The sequence below is a fragment of the Solanum tuberosum genome, unplaced genomic scaffold (genome assembly GCF_000226075.1).
Source record: "Solanum tuberosum cultivar DM 1-3 516 R44 unplaced genomic scaffold, SolTub_3.0 scf00041, whole genome shotgun sequence".
NCBI lineage: Eukaryota > Viridiplantae > Streptophyta > Magnoliopsida > Solanales > Solanaceae > Solanum > Solanum tuberosum.
In genome coordinates, this window is record NW_006238965.1 from 1,389,499 (window position 1) to 1,405,923 (window position 16,425).

The 16,425-nt window shown below is 35.1% G+C and overlaps 1 long non-coding RNA gene and 1 pseudogene across 1 annotated transcript; both read right to left on the reverse strand.

The window, feature by feature from the left end:
- Nucleotides 1–895: 895 nt before the first annotated feature.
- On the reverse strand, nucleotides 896–4,658 carry LOC102593212 (uncharacterized; annotated as a pseudogene).
- A 6,041-nt stretch (nucleotides 4,659–10,699) lies between these two features.
- Nucleotides 10,700–13,768, reverse strand: LOC107059813 (uncharacterized). Its single transcript, XR_001472963.1, has 3 exons — nucleotides 13,683–13,768; nucleotides 11,910–11,957; nucleotides 10,700–10,749 (listed from the first exon to the last, which is right to left on the reverse strand). It is a non-coding gene; the product is annotated as an uncharacterized lncRNA (long non-coding RNA).
- Nucleotides 13,769–16,425: the final 2,657 nt, after the last annotated feature.

A 16,425-nucleotide genomic window follows, 5' to 3' on the forward strand; every position in this document is an offset into this window, starting at 1 on the left:
GTTGAGCTTGAACTTGCACAAGTAGCAAGTATTGCGAGCATGAAAATCTTTGGTAATGGTGTGTCACAACTTGAATCTTTGAGTACACAATTGATTCCTGCATAAGTAAATTGAGTCTTGTTGTGTGCATTCATGATTGAGTCTTGTGTAGCACTGTTTGAGACATCCTATTTGAACTGTTGAACTTGAGTTTTACTTGAGGATAAGCAAAAGTTTAAGTTGGGGTATTGATGAGTCCACAAATTGGACTCATTTAGGGCTTTATTTTGATAGAAAGTGTCCTACTACAAAAAAAAAAGCATTTAGCAACTGACGAAATCCGTCGCTAAATCGGATTTGCGACGGATTTTTGGCTGTTAGTATTTCGCTCGTTAGTAATCTCTTAGCGACGAAAAATTAGTCCGTCGCAACTTTAGTGACGGATTGGTCCGTCGTTTTACTTATATAGTTCGTTGCTAATTTCATAATTAATTTCGTCATTTCAAATAAATTCTCGACAAAATTTCCGTCACTAATCCGTCGCAAAATATTTGTTGCTAAGTTCATCATTTCAAATAAATTCGCGTCGGAATTTCCGTCACTAATTCGTCACAAAATATTTTGTTATTTAAGCCAGCATATTTGCCACTAAAATGTTCCGTTGCTAATCCGTCGTCAATATTTTTTTATAGCAACGACCAAATCGTCATTAAATTTGTTGCTAAAAATTTTCTTGTAAAATAATTTTATTTATTTATTTTAAATATACATTGCTGAAATAAATTAATAACAATTACTAAATACCTCTAAAATAACAAACATTCATATAAAATAATATTTAGACGGTTCAAAATTTGTAGATAAGCAAAATCCTAATCACATACTTTCACTGCAAAACATCAAAAGAAAGTCATCAACTATTGTTATCAGACAATTTGTACTTTTCAAAAACACAAACATCCAAAAATTAAAGCTAAAGGAGACTAATTAAGGGATACCCTCATCACTTGAAACTAAGGGATCAACCTCGTCCTCATTAGTAGTAGCAGGAGGAGGCACCATGGGTGTCACAAGTGATGGATTGTCAATGGGAGTAACCACTTGTTGTACCCGCTCCATAATAACCGGAAGAAAATGATTAGTAAGGGAAGGAATCATTTCCTTCACAAACACATCCATATTTCTTATCGATGTTGATTGAGAAACGGAAGGTGCTACAGATGATGAGGCACAAAGATTCTGCCCGTAGTAAGTTTTTGCTTCAGATCCAAGACCGTATATTCTTTTCTTCTTTTCTCCCCCGGCAGCTTGGTAGTATGCTTCACATTGATCAATATCAGATTGAGAGGTTGTTTTTTCCCGTAATATTTCTTCATATTTTTCCTGTAATAAATTGAGATAAAGAGAAAACATTAAAGATTAGGAATAAAATTATAATGGAAGGAAAAGGCAGAAATGTTGTATGTCTAATTTAACCTTGGATAATAGTTCTTATATTGGGAATACCCAAAGACTGCTCAGGACATTTTCGTGAGTACATAACTCACTGTAACTTCATTCTATATTTCTGTAGGCCATTCATCAGCATTGTAACTGACTTTACGTATGAGGAAGACATACATCATTCTATATTAGCAAAAGAAAAAAGATGTGCAGGCCATTCATCAGCATGAGGAAGACAACTGATTTGATGAATCATCATTCTATATTAGCATGGCAATTGGATTCATCATAAATTTCTGGTTATTTTTGGGCTACTCTATTAGTGAAAACATCTTGGAGACATGCCTATATGAGGTATCTTAATAAAATAGGACAACAACATTTTAGGTTGAACTACTTAATACATTTGGCTTGAAATGCCGATCCTGCATTTAGACCAGCAGTGTATACAATATGTACCAAAATTCAGTGGTGTATACATTAGACCAACAATGTATTCTTATTGAAATGTTGAGCTTGCATTTAATTGTAATCCGGAATTCTCACACTGTGTCTTTTCTCTCACAATTCCTCTCCTAACAGTAAATATAAAATTCAATCATCTTAAAACTCTCTGTACAACAAATTTCACAAGTTTCCCTCTTCCTTATCTGCCATTTAAAACCCCCAAATCACAATGAGTTATATTTTGGATCTTTCTAAAAAGAGAGGGAATTTTCAAATTAGTATTGTACAAGTATTTGTGGCATCTAAGTTTGGAGAATCTAACTTGAATTGAGAAAGAATCAACTAAGAAAACATAATTTTCATGTGGATTTGTTTGGTTAAAGTCCAGTTTGTGTTTGTCTAACTCAACACACGCAACTACAAATGGAACTCTCAATTATTACGAAGGCTTTCCACAAATTGAGATTTGGCCGTAGAAGGATCGAATTGTATCCGAAGAACATTATTCTATTATATGTTTTGCTGTTTTATGATTTTACTAGAAGAAACATGTGAAGGCTACCACAATAGTTGAACATGTTGCAATCCAAAATTCTCAAAACATTAATGCTATGTGATACTCAGTGAAACTACTGGACTGGGGGAAGAGGGCCACATAACAAATGTTGAAAACATGTATAGGCTACCACAAACTGATCCTAAAAACATGGATCTCATTTCTTCTCTCATAACATATTTGTTTTATTAACATACACATTTTGAAATCCTCTATGATACTCAGTGAAACTACTGGACTGGGGAAGAGGGCCATAAAATAGATGCTGAAATGTGATCACTACGGGCAGCTTTTACGCCCGTAGTGAAGAGAACTAACACAATTCTCATGAAAACCAAAACAAGACAAAGATAAGGAAAACATGTTATGAAGTTCATATTTAAAACTACAAATGGTAGGCATTTTCCGACTATAATCTAAACAAAATGGAAACTTAAATTTGATTCAAACGCAACGTTGAGCAGTGAAAGCAGAGCAAAGTCGGAGCATGAAGAAAGAAACAGCCAAATATCATTGAACCCCCTTAAGGGTCCTTGAGGAGGACCCAAAGGAAGGTCCAAAAAGTTGTAAAATATAGCATGAATCACGTTTAGGCACCCACGAGCCGTAGTGAAGAGAACTAACACAATCCTCATGAAAATCAAAACAAGACAAAGATAAGGAAAACATGTTATGAAGTTCATATTTAAAACTACAAATGGTAGGCATTTTCCGACTATAATCTAAACAAAATGGAAACTTAAATTTGATTCAAACGCAACGTTGAGCAGTGAAAGGAGAGCAAAGTCAGAGCATGAAGAAAGAAGCAGCCAAATATCATTGGATCGAACTTAACTTTGACGTGAACACTAAAATTTTGTCTTATCTCAACTTAAGGGTAAGGATGATTAAAACAACAAGCAGTCGCCTACTTAGAATGGAAGGAACTTTAACAAAGAAAACAACACAAAAGAATACTTCAGCAACTTGAAACATGTAGCTTTTTGACTCGTTTAAACTCAACTTCTTAGTTACAGCAAACTGGAAACAAATAACTCGTAATGTAGGATAACAGGGCATGTACGACCATTTATGTTTTCCTATAGAAAATGATTTCGGACTTCATGACTGAACCCCAACTATCACAGCCAACCAAAACAGTGAAATAAGAGGACCTTACTAAGGAGAAACAAACTCGAGACTGAACCAAATCATCAAGATTACAAGGAGACAACAGTCAAGCAAACAACATGAATAGCAAACAAGTTACACCACTGATTTACAGTCTAATAATAAGTCGAAACACTCTAAAAAAATTTCTAACATCTGAACGAATTACAAAGATCAAGAAGTAAACAGTCCACACATCAGTTGAGCAGCAAGATACCAACATCCAACCATGAAACAAAACTACTGTTCATTTTCAGCCAAGTTTTTCCTTCTAATAAGAAATGACATGTATATATTCAGATAGGTTTCAAAGTTATGGACTTACATGGACAATTCAAGAGCGTTCACCAACAAAAGATTTACCATCATGACCATGCGTATGGACGTGTAAATGTAACTCGCTTGGTGTTGGATCTCGACCCTTTTGAATAGCCTTTACAAAAGAAATATCAAATTTTTAGATACAAAAATATCGATTGCATAATGTGTATTTAGATACAAGTGTATATATCAGACAACCTAAAGATGTTACTTATATAATTTGTGAAATATATACTTACAAGTTTCTTGCTATGCTCTCCAATTGAGATAGAGCCACATGTGTGAGTCCCAGCAGCAACTTCACGGCCGCCACGACGATTCTTTGCATTTGTTTCTGACTTTTTCTTGGACTCATTACTTCCCCAAAGTTGTGTCCATCTTTCCCAAACATGCTCAGGTACAAAACCTGGCCTAACTCCTACCCCTTTTATTTTAGAAATAAAATTTCTGTATTTTATAGCGGTCTTGACCAACCAGTGTCTCTTCACTTCACTTTCACTAATAGAAACATCCCAATAGAATTTTTTTCTGAAATAAATTTTGAAAGTAATATATCAATATCCTATCTATAAGTATGAATACACTTTCCAAACTTATCTACAATGAAAAGTAATACCTTAAATTCTCCAAAATAACCATCTTTTACATCTTTTGAAACACTTTTGCAATTTATTCAATTGTGATCAACATCATTTCTGAAAGACTTGGTTATGAAACTAGAGCATATTATAGAAGGTTCCAACTTGTGTAAATTTGAAGACATTATTTGGAGTTTTATTATAATCAGACATTATATATGTAAGTGCTAACAAAAAGAATACTCAGATTATAGTAGGCTGCTGATTTTTCAGATCCATCAATTAGCATTGCTTAACAGGGAACCTTAAATTATAATTTGTTTACTCGAACTTGTGGATTCAAAGACTACCAATATTAACTACACTTAAGTATAAACAGGTTATAAGGATAAAATCAAAAGAGTGGACTAACCCTGCAGAACTTATAAAAATAAGGGTCCGTGAGTGGTTACTACTAAAATCAGTATCAACTGTGTTTGTATGACCTCTTGAGTTGCTTTAAGTATATAGATCACCCTTAGCAATTGGAATACTACAACCTGTTGGGATGCTCTGAGTAGATAGACCCTGACCTATGGGACTGCTCTGATTTGGTATAACTGGAAGTGTCTCAGAGATAGTTGGGGTGGTACTTTGAGCTGATGTTTCAACGGTTGTGGTACCACCTTGTTGAGGACAAACTATAGTGGGCATCAGAATAGTTGGCATGCTTACATGAATAGCAGGACTATTCCTACCAAAGGACTTCCCACGACCTTTGCCTCGAGCCATACCTATAAAAAAAATATAACAGTGTAGTTGGCTTCCAGAAAACTATAACAATGTAGTTGGCTTCCTGAAAAATTTATTGTCATGTCTAAACAAAGAAACTTTCAGTGATGTGGAACTACAAACACAACAGCGATCGATGGGAGCTACTTATCCAATGTCAAAACGAAATACAGGCAGACCCACATAATATCATGTTGTATGAGAACAAAATGAGACTAGAAAATGACTATCACCAAACAGTTTGTTCGACCAAAAAAATAAATATTGCAAAACAGAAACTAGAGTCAAACATTTATCACTAGTATAAATCAAATTAAGCTACCTCATTGAAGTGTGCTTTACTATTAAAAATATCTCTAAAAAATCTTGTAGATCAAGTGAAAAAACTTATTCCTGCATATAAAAGAGTGAAATAGTTATCATTGAGTTTGGTTAGAAGATTTACACAAATAATGAGCTTCAGAAATCTATATCAGATTCTAAAAAAATTGAATACAATCATTGAAAAGGATATTAGGGAACTGTAGAAGCCTTTTAAGAGACTGAAAAGTTGAATACCATTAGATCATGTGCTTCTGATAAGGCACCTAGACCTGATGGTTACATTCTGTCATCAAAGCTGGTAGGTATAACACTAATGTAAAATGACCACAAAGCATAACATTTGTTTCAGTTTTCCCTGTACCAAGGAAGAGAACACAAACTCTCTTTGGATTGGCCATCAAAGACACCACACTTGGCACTAGAAACTCTATAACCAATGTAAAATGACCAATGATAATGAAAAGACAGTAGCTAAAAGAGGGGAAAAGGTGAATGTGGAGATTTCCTAGGCATCCAAAGCATCACAAAACATCTCTCATTCAAATGGAACATTCAGTTACCTGGTATGTATAACACTAATTAATGCTACAAGTAGATTTAAATAAAGGTTAGAATAAGAAATAGAACACACATGGTCAAAATCCAATAGTTACTGATTTTAATCACTGTAATTTGAAAAACAGAAACTAAAGAAAATGAGAATATTTGGAGAAAACTTAATACAAACAAATGACGGTGAAGATACAAAAGTAGATTATCAAGCACTAGTCACTATCTATGTCTTCTTCAAACTCTTCCTCTTCTTGATCCTCTTCATCATCTTCATCCTCTTCATCCTCCTCAGTTTTCTCAGTTTCATATTCTTCTGTTGATTCTATTTGGATTTCATGATGCTCTTGCAATAAACCATCATCAATGGGTTCATCCATATCCATTGTATCCCCATTTGGATCATTTAAGAGTATGTTTTCATCAATGGAAACAGTCATATCTATCTCGTGGACTTCAACTTGGAATGGAACATTCAGTTCTGAAGTTGTCTCCACTCCCTCATCAAGTAATTCAATAACATTTTGAGGTTTGACCTTCAATACAGCTACCCAGTCATCTTTGTCCTTTTTCTTGTTGGGATACGAAAAATAACACACCTGAGTTGCTTGCATTGCCAGAATAAAAGGCTCATATTTTTTATATCGACGACGCTGATTAATCTCAACCAATTTGTACTGATTATGCCTTTTGACACCAACATCCATAGTTGGGTCAAACCATTCACATTTGAATAATACAGTTTGCTTCAAAGGTGCTTCAGGGTATTCCACTTGTATAATCTCTTTTTATCCGTCCAAAATAATCACCAAAATTTGAATCTGAGATATAAACTCCACTATTCATTGTTGATCTTGCGATACCATGACATTCTGTGTGAAATTTGTATCCATTAACAAAATAAACAGAATGACATGTAGCACTTATTAATGGTCCACGGGCAAGACTACTCAAGAATTTATTCTCTATAGGATTGCCTCAGACCTATTTTGAAAAAATTGTAAGACTTAGTAAAATTTCTAAAGTCAAGTTAAGCACATTACCACATAAAAGATAATAGTTTTGAAATCTTACAAATTCCTTGAACCATGTAGATAAATTTGCTTCAAGGCTCTCATCTATTTGAACCTGAGATATATTCGGAAATTCTTCTTGAAAACGTTACATGAACATACTTCATCATAGTAAAATAAGTTTAATTTGATAGTCGTGAATAAAGATATGTTTATATCATTAAGAAAATACCACTAACTTTTGTTACCTCACAAATGGCTCAACCTCCTCACAATTTAGTAAGATATAAGTTTGGGCAGCCTTGATTTCTTCAAGGGATAAATCCCTTTTTTTTGCTTCTCCCCATACTCGACCTGGATGGGAGAATATTGATAAATTTCCTTCAAGATCTTCCACAACACCACCATCATCATTACGTTCCACATTATGATTACGTGTCATGACATGAGGTTCAAAATAATGAGAAAACAATTGTGTTGACTCTGTCATCAAGTACGCTTCACAAATGGAACCCTCTACACTAGCTTTATTCCCAATCATCCTTTTAAGAGTTCCCAAATACCTAAATAGAGAAAATGGATGGACCATTACATTAGAAAAGGAATGAATGGCAAACTAGTCATAAGTGACATGAAGTTTCACATTTACTTTTCAAATGGATACATCCATCGATATTGCACTGGTCCAGCTATCTTTGCTTCATATGGAATGTGCACAGGAAGATGTTCATTGGTCCAGCTATCCTTGCTTCATATGGAATGTGCACAGGAAAATGTTCCATTGACTAAAAGAACCTAGGAGGAAATATACGTTCTAACTTGCATAAGATTTGTGGAATATCTCTCTCCAATCTCTCCATGTCATCCACTCGTAGAGTGGTGGAAGTAAGATCTTTAAAAAATAAGCTCAATTCTGTAAGTGCCTGCCACACATTACTAGGAAGTAGTTCACGAAAAGCAATAGGCATTAGTCGTTGCATGAACACATGGAAATCATGACTTTTCATGCCAAACATCCTTTTCGCATTTGTGTCTGGACATCTACCCAAATTGGAAACATACCCATCTGGAAACTTTAAGCCTTTCACCCAATTGAACAAGATAGCTCTTACTTCTTTGTCTATCGTATATATAGCTTTGGGATATTTTCCACTACTGTCTTTTGCCAATTGAGGTCGATCACAATATTCTACCATATCTTGACGTGATTATGGATTGTCTTCGGTTTTGTCATCAAAATTAAGAATTGTGTTAAACACATTATCAAAGACATTTTTCTCAATATGCATGACATCAAGATTATGTCGAATCATGTTAGAACTCTAATAAGGCAAATCCCAAAAGATGCTTTCTTTTTCCAACCACAAGACTTGCATAATCTTCGATTAACTTCGTTTGCATCTAACTCTGTTACTTTCCTTATGCCCAAGTCAAAAATTTGGTTCAATAACTCCGCTCCTGTTCTATAGGGTGGTGGTGATCTTTGGACAGTCTTGCCTTTACGAAAGTTTTTACGATCTCTCCTAAATGGGTGATTTTGGTCGAGAAACATCCTATGACAATCAAACCATGATGTTTTTCTACCATGTTTCAATCTAAAGGATTGTGTTTCCTCCATACAATAGGGACATGCTAAATTACCAGCAGTACTCCATCCGGATAACATAGAATATGCTGGAAAGTCATTGATTGTCCACATTAAAGCTGCCCTTAGTTGAAAGTTCTGCTTTTTTGAGATGTCAAATGCTTCCACACCTGTCTCCAACAACAAAGTCAGTTCTTTTATCAGAGGCTGCAGATAAACATCAATTTTATGTTTGGGATTGGTTGGCCCTGGAATAATAACTGTTAAGAACATATAAGCCTCTGTCATACACATCCCTGGAGGTAAATTGTAAGGAGTGACAATCACTGGCCATGAAGAGTATTTACTCCCAGACTGACTAAATGGTTGGAAACCATCAGTACATAACCCCAATCTTACATTTCTTGGTTCCACAGCAAAAAATGATGAGTTTCATTGAAGTGCTTCCAAGCCTCAGAGTCTGATGGATGACGCATTACACCATCCTCTTTTGTATGCTCATGATGCCATCTCATATCAGCAGCAGTAGCAGGGGATGCATATAATATTTGCAATCTAGGAATCAAAGGAAAATAATACATTTTCTTATAAGGGACCAATTTCCTTTTACGAGAGCCGACACGACGCTTGTATATCTCATGGCCACAGAATGTACAACATGTAAGGTGTTCATCATCACCCTAATATAACATACATCCTGATTCACAACAATCAATTTTTTCAACTGGCAAACCCAAGCTACGCACTAGCTTCTTGGTCTGATAATAACTATCAAGAACCATGTTATCTTAAGGTAAAGCCTCTTTCAACAATTGCATCATTTGATTATAACCTCTCTGTGAAATCTTGTTCTCCATTTTAATATTTAACATCCGAGAGACAAGCGCAAGTTGAGAGAGAAGAACCGGGATACAATTTTTGAGTAGCTGCTTGTAGCAAATCATATGGTTTGTGAGAGTCGGGATTAGGATCTTCTTCAATCAAAGGTTCACAAGGATGAGTTGGCTGAGGTTCAATATTGCTAGAAGATTGTCAACTTGAACCTTGGGAAAAGTTGGGACACGAAACATCTAAAACCATTTGTCGGTATGGATTATCATATGTTAATTTGGGTTGAGCACTACCATGCAAATCTTGACCTGAAGAAATCTCATTGATCACATCTTTTTCCCCTTGATGCTTCCAAACAAAATAGTTATCAACAAATCCAGTCTTATAAAGGTGATGTTTAACGATTTTAACATCCATGAATCTAAAGTTGTGACATTTTTTACATGGACATCTAACTTTGTCACCACTCAAGCGAGCCCTGTTGTGTACATGCAAACTGGATAAATTTATCCACACCGGTTACGAAACTAGAGTTTATAGCCCCACGACCATCCAACCTCTCATACATCCAACCACGCTCTAGATTATTGATGTTCCTGTCAATTCTTAAACAAACAAAACTTTTACTATAAAAGCACTAGTTGATTGACCAAAAGGTACTCTAATTCATATTCATTAAATTTAGTCAAAATATAGAGATCGAACTAACAAAAATAGTTTCTCGAAATAAAATGAAATAGATTCATTCAGTAACTTTCACAACAATTGGAATTTGACCTCCTGTGCCTGTGACTTAAAGAAAGAAGGAGCTGAAACTGAAATTTCTCACTAGGAAAGCTGAAAAAAAGCTTACCTAAAAAAAAAAAATTCCTTACTGAAAAATTCTAATTCCAGTTAACTTACAGAATAATAAAGCATTCTAAGTCCAACCAGCTTACTTTAGAGTATAAACTATACTTTCTTTTATAAATAAGGAACTAGTAGTACAAGCATACAAATAACAAAACACAAAACACATATAAAGAAACTAAATTTGCTTAAGCACATTGGACACAATGACAACAAGCATCTTCCTAATTACATTCAGTAAAGTAAATACCTCGCTAGTTAAATTTTGAGCTAAATCAGGGGTAAAAATAAAGAGTAAGGCTTACTTCCAGTGAATATCAACCAGATCCTCTGATTAGGGTAGAACAGTAGTGCCTGCTATATTTAACATCAGATTGTGTTCGTTATTAACAAGAACATGAACTGGAATGGAGAAAGTAACATCTTTGACTATGCGAGAATCGACAATAATTCACACTATCAGTGTAATTTAACATGAAGGTAGATTAGACACAATTATTATTAGGTTACTTTTTACATAAAACTTAAAACTTACAAAAAAAATACCTAACTTTGAAGTTTCTAATGCCTCATTGGTCTAAAAGGTGCAAGAAGCAAATTGAGAGCTCTACAAGAAACAAAAAGAAGCTGAAGCATTTCACTACGGAAAGGAGAAAGAAGCAGAGGCACAAAAAGCAACTGCAGAGGCTAATTTCTACAGACGTAAGCAGATCATAGTTGGGGACTTATATGCAAAGATGAAGGAAGTAGAAGGACTTAAAGCTCTAGCAGAAGCTCAAGGGATTTGAAATTAGGCATCTTTGAACCAGCTTTTTCGATCAAATTAGTTACTAGTTGAGCTCAAAACGTCAAATGACTACCTATATTTTAGAGCACCAGCATTGAGAACCTTTAATCAAATAAGAGAAAATAGAAGAACATTAACAAAGACCTGGCAAACCTAAATCAGAAAATAAATAATAGAACTCAAGACGTCTAAAAAAATATAAACTTCACCATGCCTGATTAGAACCACTAGTCATCAGTCTAACTAGTCGTATAAAACTATAGATATTTCTCAAAAGAAATAACAGTAAAAACTTGTTCTTCCAGAATGAAAACAAATCACAATGGAACAATTGAATAGTTGTACTCAAACTATTGACTTTGTAAATCAAGGAAATGATACTAGTGTTGTTGATGTGAAAAAGATGAAGATGAAAATGGAAGTAAGAAAGAAGATATGAAAGAATAATGAGTGATAGAAGAGAATGAATCAAGACAAATAAGATAGCCAAGCTATAAGAACATCAATGGTTCCTTTCAGGTGGAAGCTTTTTACTATTTTTTTTTTTTTGCTCTTTACTTTTTTCTCTTTTCTTTTTATCTGTACTGGTTTTTATTCATCATGTCATTTCCTTTTCTTCCAACACTGATATGAGATGGTTGAAGAAACATTTTCCTTTTCTAACTTCAAAAGAAAATCTGTTTATGACAGTGGAAAGACGAAGAAGATGGGGAAATAGAACACTTACCGGATGTCTATGTCTTTCTTCGAGCTTCACATACACCGGATGGTATACCTTCATAACAAAGGCAAATTTAGAGGAAATAGATGAAGGAGACGGAAAGCTGAGGCAGAGGAAAAAATTCAAATCAAAACTGCAATTTTAAACCCCAAATCACCTAAATCAGTATATTCAACACCAAAATACTCAAACTAAATTAAGTTCTACAAATGAACCATACAACACTAACCAACTCAAGTGTGTTAGGTAAGACAAAAAATCCTCCCTGATTTCATTGAATCAAATCATTTCGAGGTTATTTTTAAAGCATAAAACGTATTTAAACACACAATTAAAACAAACAGTTTCAGAAAATAATAGTAACATTTTCAAAAGCTAAAAGGAACTCCTATCTACCAAAGAAAATATATGAAGAAAAGAGAAATTACCACAAAGTAGAGAAGCAAGGTCTTGCAGGGTGAAAGACTTGTCCCGTGAGAATTGCACAAGAATATTAGTAGTTGTATTATCAAATGAAAGCAGACAGAATTTCATACATCTAAAATGCTAAACCGATGCAACAATGAAAAATATATATTAAAAATCAAAGATACCTAGTTCGTTCAAATGAAAAACTAAGAAGTTAACTAATCAAATAAAATATAAGGATGTGAAGATGGATACCAAGTTGAAGAGTATGTGCAAAAGCTATAGTTACATAGTTGCCTCTAAACAAATGGTGCATATTATAAACATGTACACCTAGAACTACCTATATATAGTAATTATAAACTTGGAATAAAAGATGAAAAGAAGAAGCTAAATTAATGCTCACTAAATCGAAAGCTAAAATGCTCTTCAAGCTATTTCGCTGAATCTAAAAAGAAGTTACTCTATTGTATACTTAATAGCTTAGTAGCTATTAAGTATAATAAATAAACAAGAGATGAGTTTAAGGAACGAAAGGATAACTAGTAGCTATCAAATAAAACAAAAGCAAACATATACTACTTTAATAACTGCTGAAACAAAATTCAGTGACTTCCTAATTGTTTACATCTAATCTTTTATGAATTGAACAATAAGGCCAATAAAGATTGACCCCTTACATTTTATTTAACTCAACAAAAACATACACATACTTATACCAATATCAAACCTTTTAACAAGGCCAAACTTCAAGGACTTAAAAAGATTGAAAATACAAGCAAAACAACATGCCGAGATGATCAGAAAAGAGAAATAGGCAACGACTTTGAAAGCAAACTACAATCTAGACAGTAACATGTCTTCACACCTTATAAGCTTAATTACAAACAGTGAGCATTTTTTACTAAAATTTAGGCAGATGGAAACATAAATTCGATTCGTAGAATGATCAGGGGATTTGAAAACAAGCTACTACATCAGCAAAACAAAAACACAAACAACCTTCACCTTAGTTAGCTTCAAGATTCTATCCTTATTTTGAAAAGAAAGCATCATTAACAGTAGCAAAACTGAATGTAAAACCTGGGCTTACAGATAATGAAAACGAAGAACAGAGATTTTACGAACATATCGAAGAGGAGTCACCGAAAAAGGATTCAAACAAAGGAACAAGTAAGCGACAATACTAAATACTAAACGAGAAAACCCAACTTCCACGTTAATATGAATCAAGGAAATCCATTAAGAACACATATATAGCAAATTGAAGTCATCAGTTCTCATCTACAAACAACAGTGACACAACAACAGAGTAGCGAGACATATTAGAAATAGAAGAAGATGAGGAGAAGATTATGAAGAAAATGTTACCTTTCTCTGGGCAGCGACCAGACAGTGACCAGCTTGGAGACTACTTCACCACCAAAATAAGATTTCAAGAATTTCGTCGAGCAAAGCAGAAGCAAGAGAGGTTAGAGACTAAACTTTTTTTAAAAATATTCAAAATCAAAAATTAGAGCAAAGTAGAAGCAAGCGAGTGCACTACGTTTAATTTTGGCATATCCCTGATAACCACATCCCGTTCCCCAGTTGTTTTTCACCAAATAGAACTCAACGCCCTCCTCTTCATCACACCAGAAGCTCATCGAACAGATGAAAAAGAGAGAAATTACCAAAGGCAGAAGCTCACCTTTCACCTGAGGATGAAGGAGACATGAGCAATTTCACTTTTCACCTGAGGATGAAGGAGACAAGAGCAATTTCACCTTTCACCTGAGACGGGAGCCATCTCACCTAAGACAGGAGAAATTGAAAGGAGAAGGAGACGAAGCTTTCACTGAGAGAAATTTTACCTGATACAGAGCTTTCACCAAGAGCTTTCACCTGATACAGAGCTTTCAGCAAGAGCTTTCACCTGATACAGAGCTTTCACTAAGAGCTTTCACCTGAGCTTTTGCTTGATGGGAGCTTTCACTAAGAGAAAACCCTATTTTTTACGGATAGTAATTTTTTGTTCCTTTTTGTGTTTTCTATGGACTGATGACTTGGTTAAAAAAATTGCAACAAACTTAGCGACGGATTATGACATTCGTTGTTACTAAATAAATATAATTATTTACATTAAAATTTAGCGACGGATATTTCCGTCACTACATAATCTAAATTCCATAAAAAAAAAATTATAATTCTAGCAACGCTTTTTCGTCAGTAATTCCGTTGCGGAATATTAATAAATTTGTAACACCTACTTTGTTGCAAAATCCGTAACAAAAATTAGGGCGCCAAAGTTTCCCGCTATTTTTTAGCGACAAAAAACATATTTCGTCGCCAATCCGTCGCTATATTATAACTCAAAAATTATTTGTAATTTTTGCAACGAATTGGCTACTTCGTTGTGAATCCGTTGTTATATAGTGACGGAAATTAATTCGTCGCTAATATCCGTCGCTAAACTACTATTTTTTTGTAGTGTCCTCAAATGTTTATTTTGTCTCAATATCTGATGAAAACTCTTAAGTTTCAGGTATTTGAAGTTTTAGTGGAAGCATGGACACTTAGGCGCAAAAAGGAACAAAAAGGACTGAAAAGAACAAAGAAGCTAAAGCCTAAGCATCGCCAAGCACACTTGGAAATTTGCCGAAGGGACACACTCCGCCCTTTGTTCCAGTACGCGAAGCCCTGAAGGAGCAGGATCAAAAAGGCTATGAAAGGAGCAGTCGACATATCGCCGAATAGTTCTGCGAAGCAGTACTATGTCGCCCAACGACACAGAGCACGACGATGCTAAAGGCTAATCCAAGACGGCGACGAACTACACCAAATGGCAAATCGCCGAATTAATCGGCTATTCCGACTAACCTCGCTGAACGATCCGCCAACACTAATTTCTGAAGTCTATAAATACTAAACTCTTATTAATTTAAGAGGAGTCGAACGGTTATTTTAATTTTCACAATAGAATAGTACTTTTTTGGATATTTTCTCTCAAGTTTGGAGAGGGTTTTTTTGGGAGACTTGAAGAAAAAAGGATTTCATCTTCCCCAAGTTGGAAGTGGGTCTTCCCCATTCTTCTTCCTTTTCTTAAATCAAGGTTTAATTCCTTATACCCATTTGATTTTAGTATCATTTTAGGTGTATTTTGGTATTTCTTGATGTGTGGCTAAAAACCCCCATTCTTAGGGTATGATTTAGCAAATATGTGTTGATATTGTTGTTGGGTCTTGCTTGCTGATAGGTTAGATGTATTTTAATGGTGATTTCACCTAGTGGTTGTGGTTTAATTTAATGGATTTGTAGTTGCAAATACAAAATCATCCATGTGGTTTTTGGCTTGCCCGAGAGGGAGGTCGCGAAACCAAGACCACTAGACTGATGGCCTATAGAGTTGGTCGACATGAGGTTCAGCCCGAGAGGGTGATTCCTAGTCTCATAGCCTAACATTCAGCTCGAGAGAGTGAGTGGGGTAAGATGTAGCCTGGCCTTCATGCGACAAATGGGTGTCCGAGAGGAACACTTTTGAAATGGGGTAAGTTGCTCGAGAGGGAACTTATTTCCATCTAAAGCTTAGCCTAGTCACTATTATATTGCAAATTTCCTATTGAAAGCATCTACCCAACGATTTATCTCAACTTGTATTGCAGTCACACCCCAAGAATTTGTCCCCAATCTTGATTTTCTTTTTATTTTTGTTGTTTTTACTACTTGTGACAAAACCCCCCATTTGATATTTGACCCCTTTGTGTCACCCCTTCTAATTTACAATGTTTTAATCGTTAATGTCTTTAGCTACGACTAGTTAGAACTTAATTTATTTTCTATTAATTCTCAAAACCACTTCCTTGGGACACGATCCCAACCTTTACTTGGGTTACTATCTTATCAGCGATCGTAGACACTCGTACCGTAGGTTAGTATCGTTGGTCACGATAAGCTTCACCTGACTGTTGCTTTCCACCCTGACCTCACAAGTAAATTAGCAAATGTGACTTGGACAATGTCCCGTAGACCTGTCTTTTCAGCCCAGGAGCTGCAAGATCGAGATGATAGTGTTATGGCTAGGACGTTCGGCATGGCAGAATTGTAGATGTGGATAGGAGGATGCTCGGTTACTAAT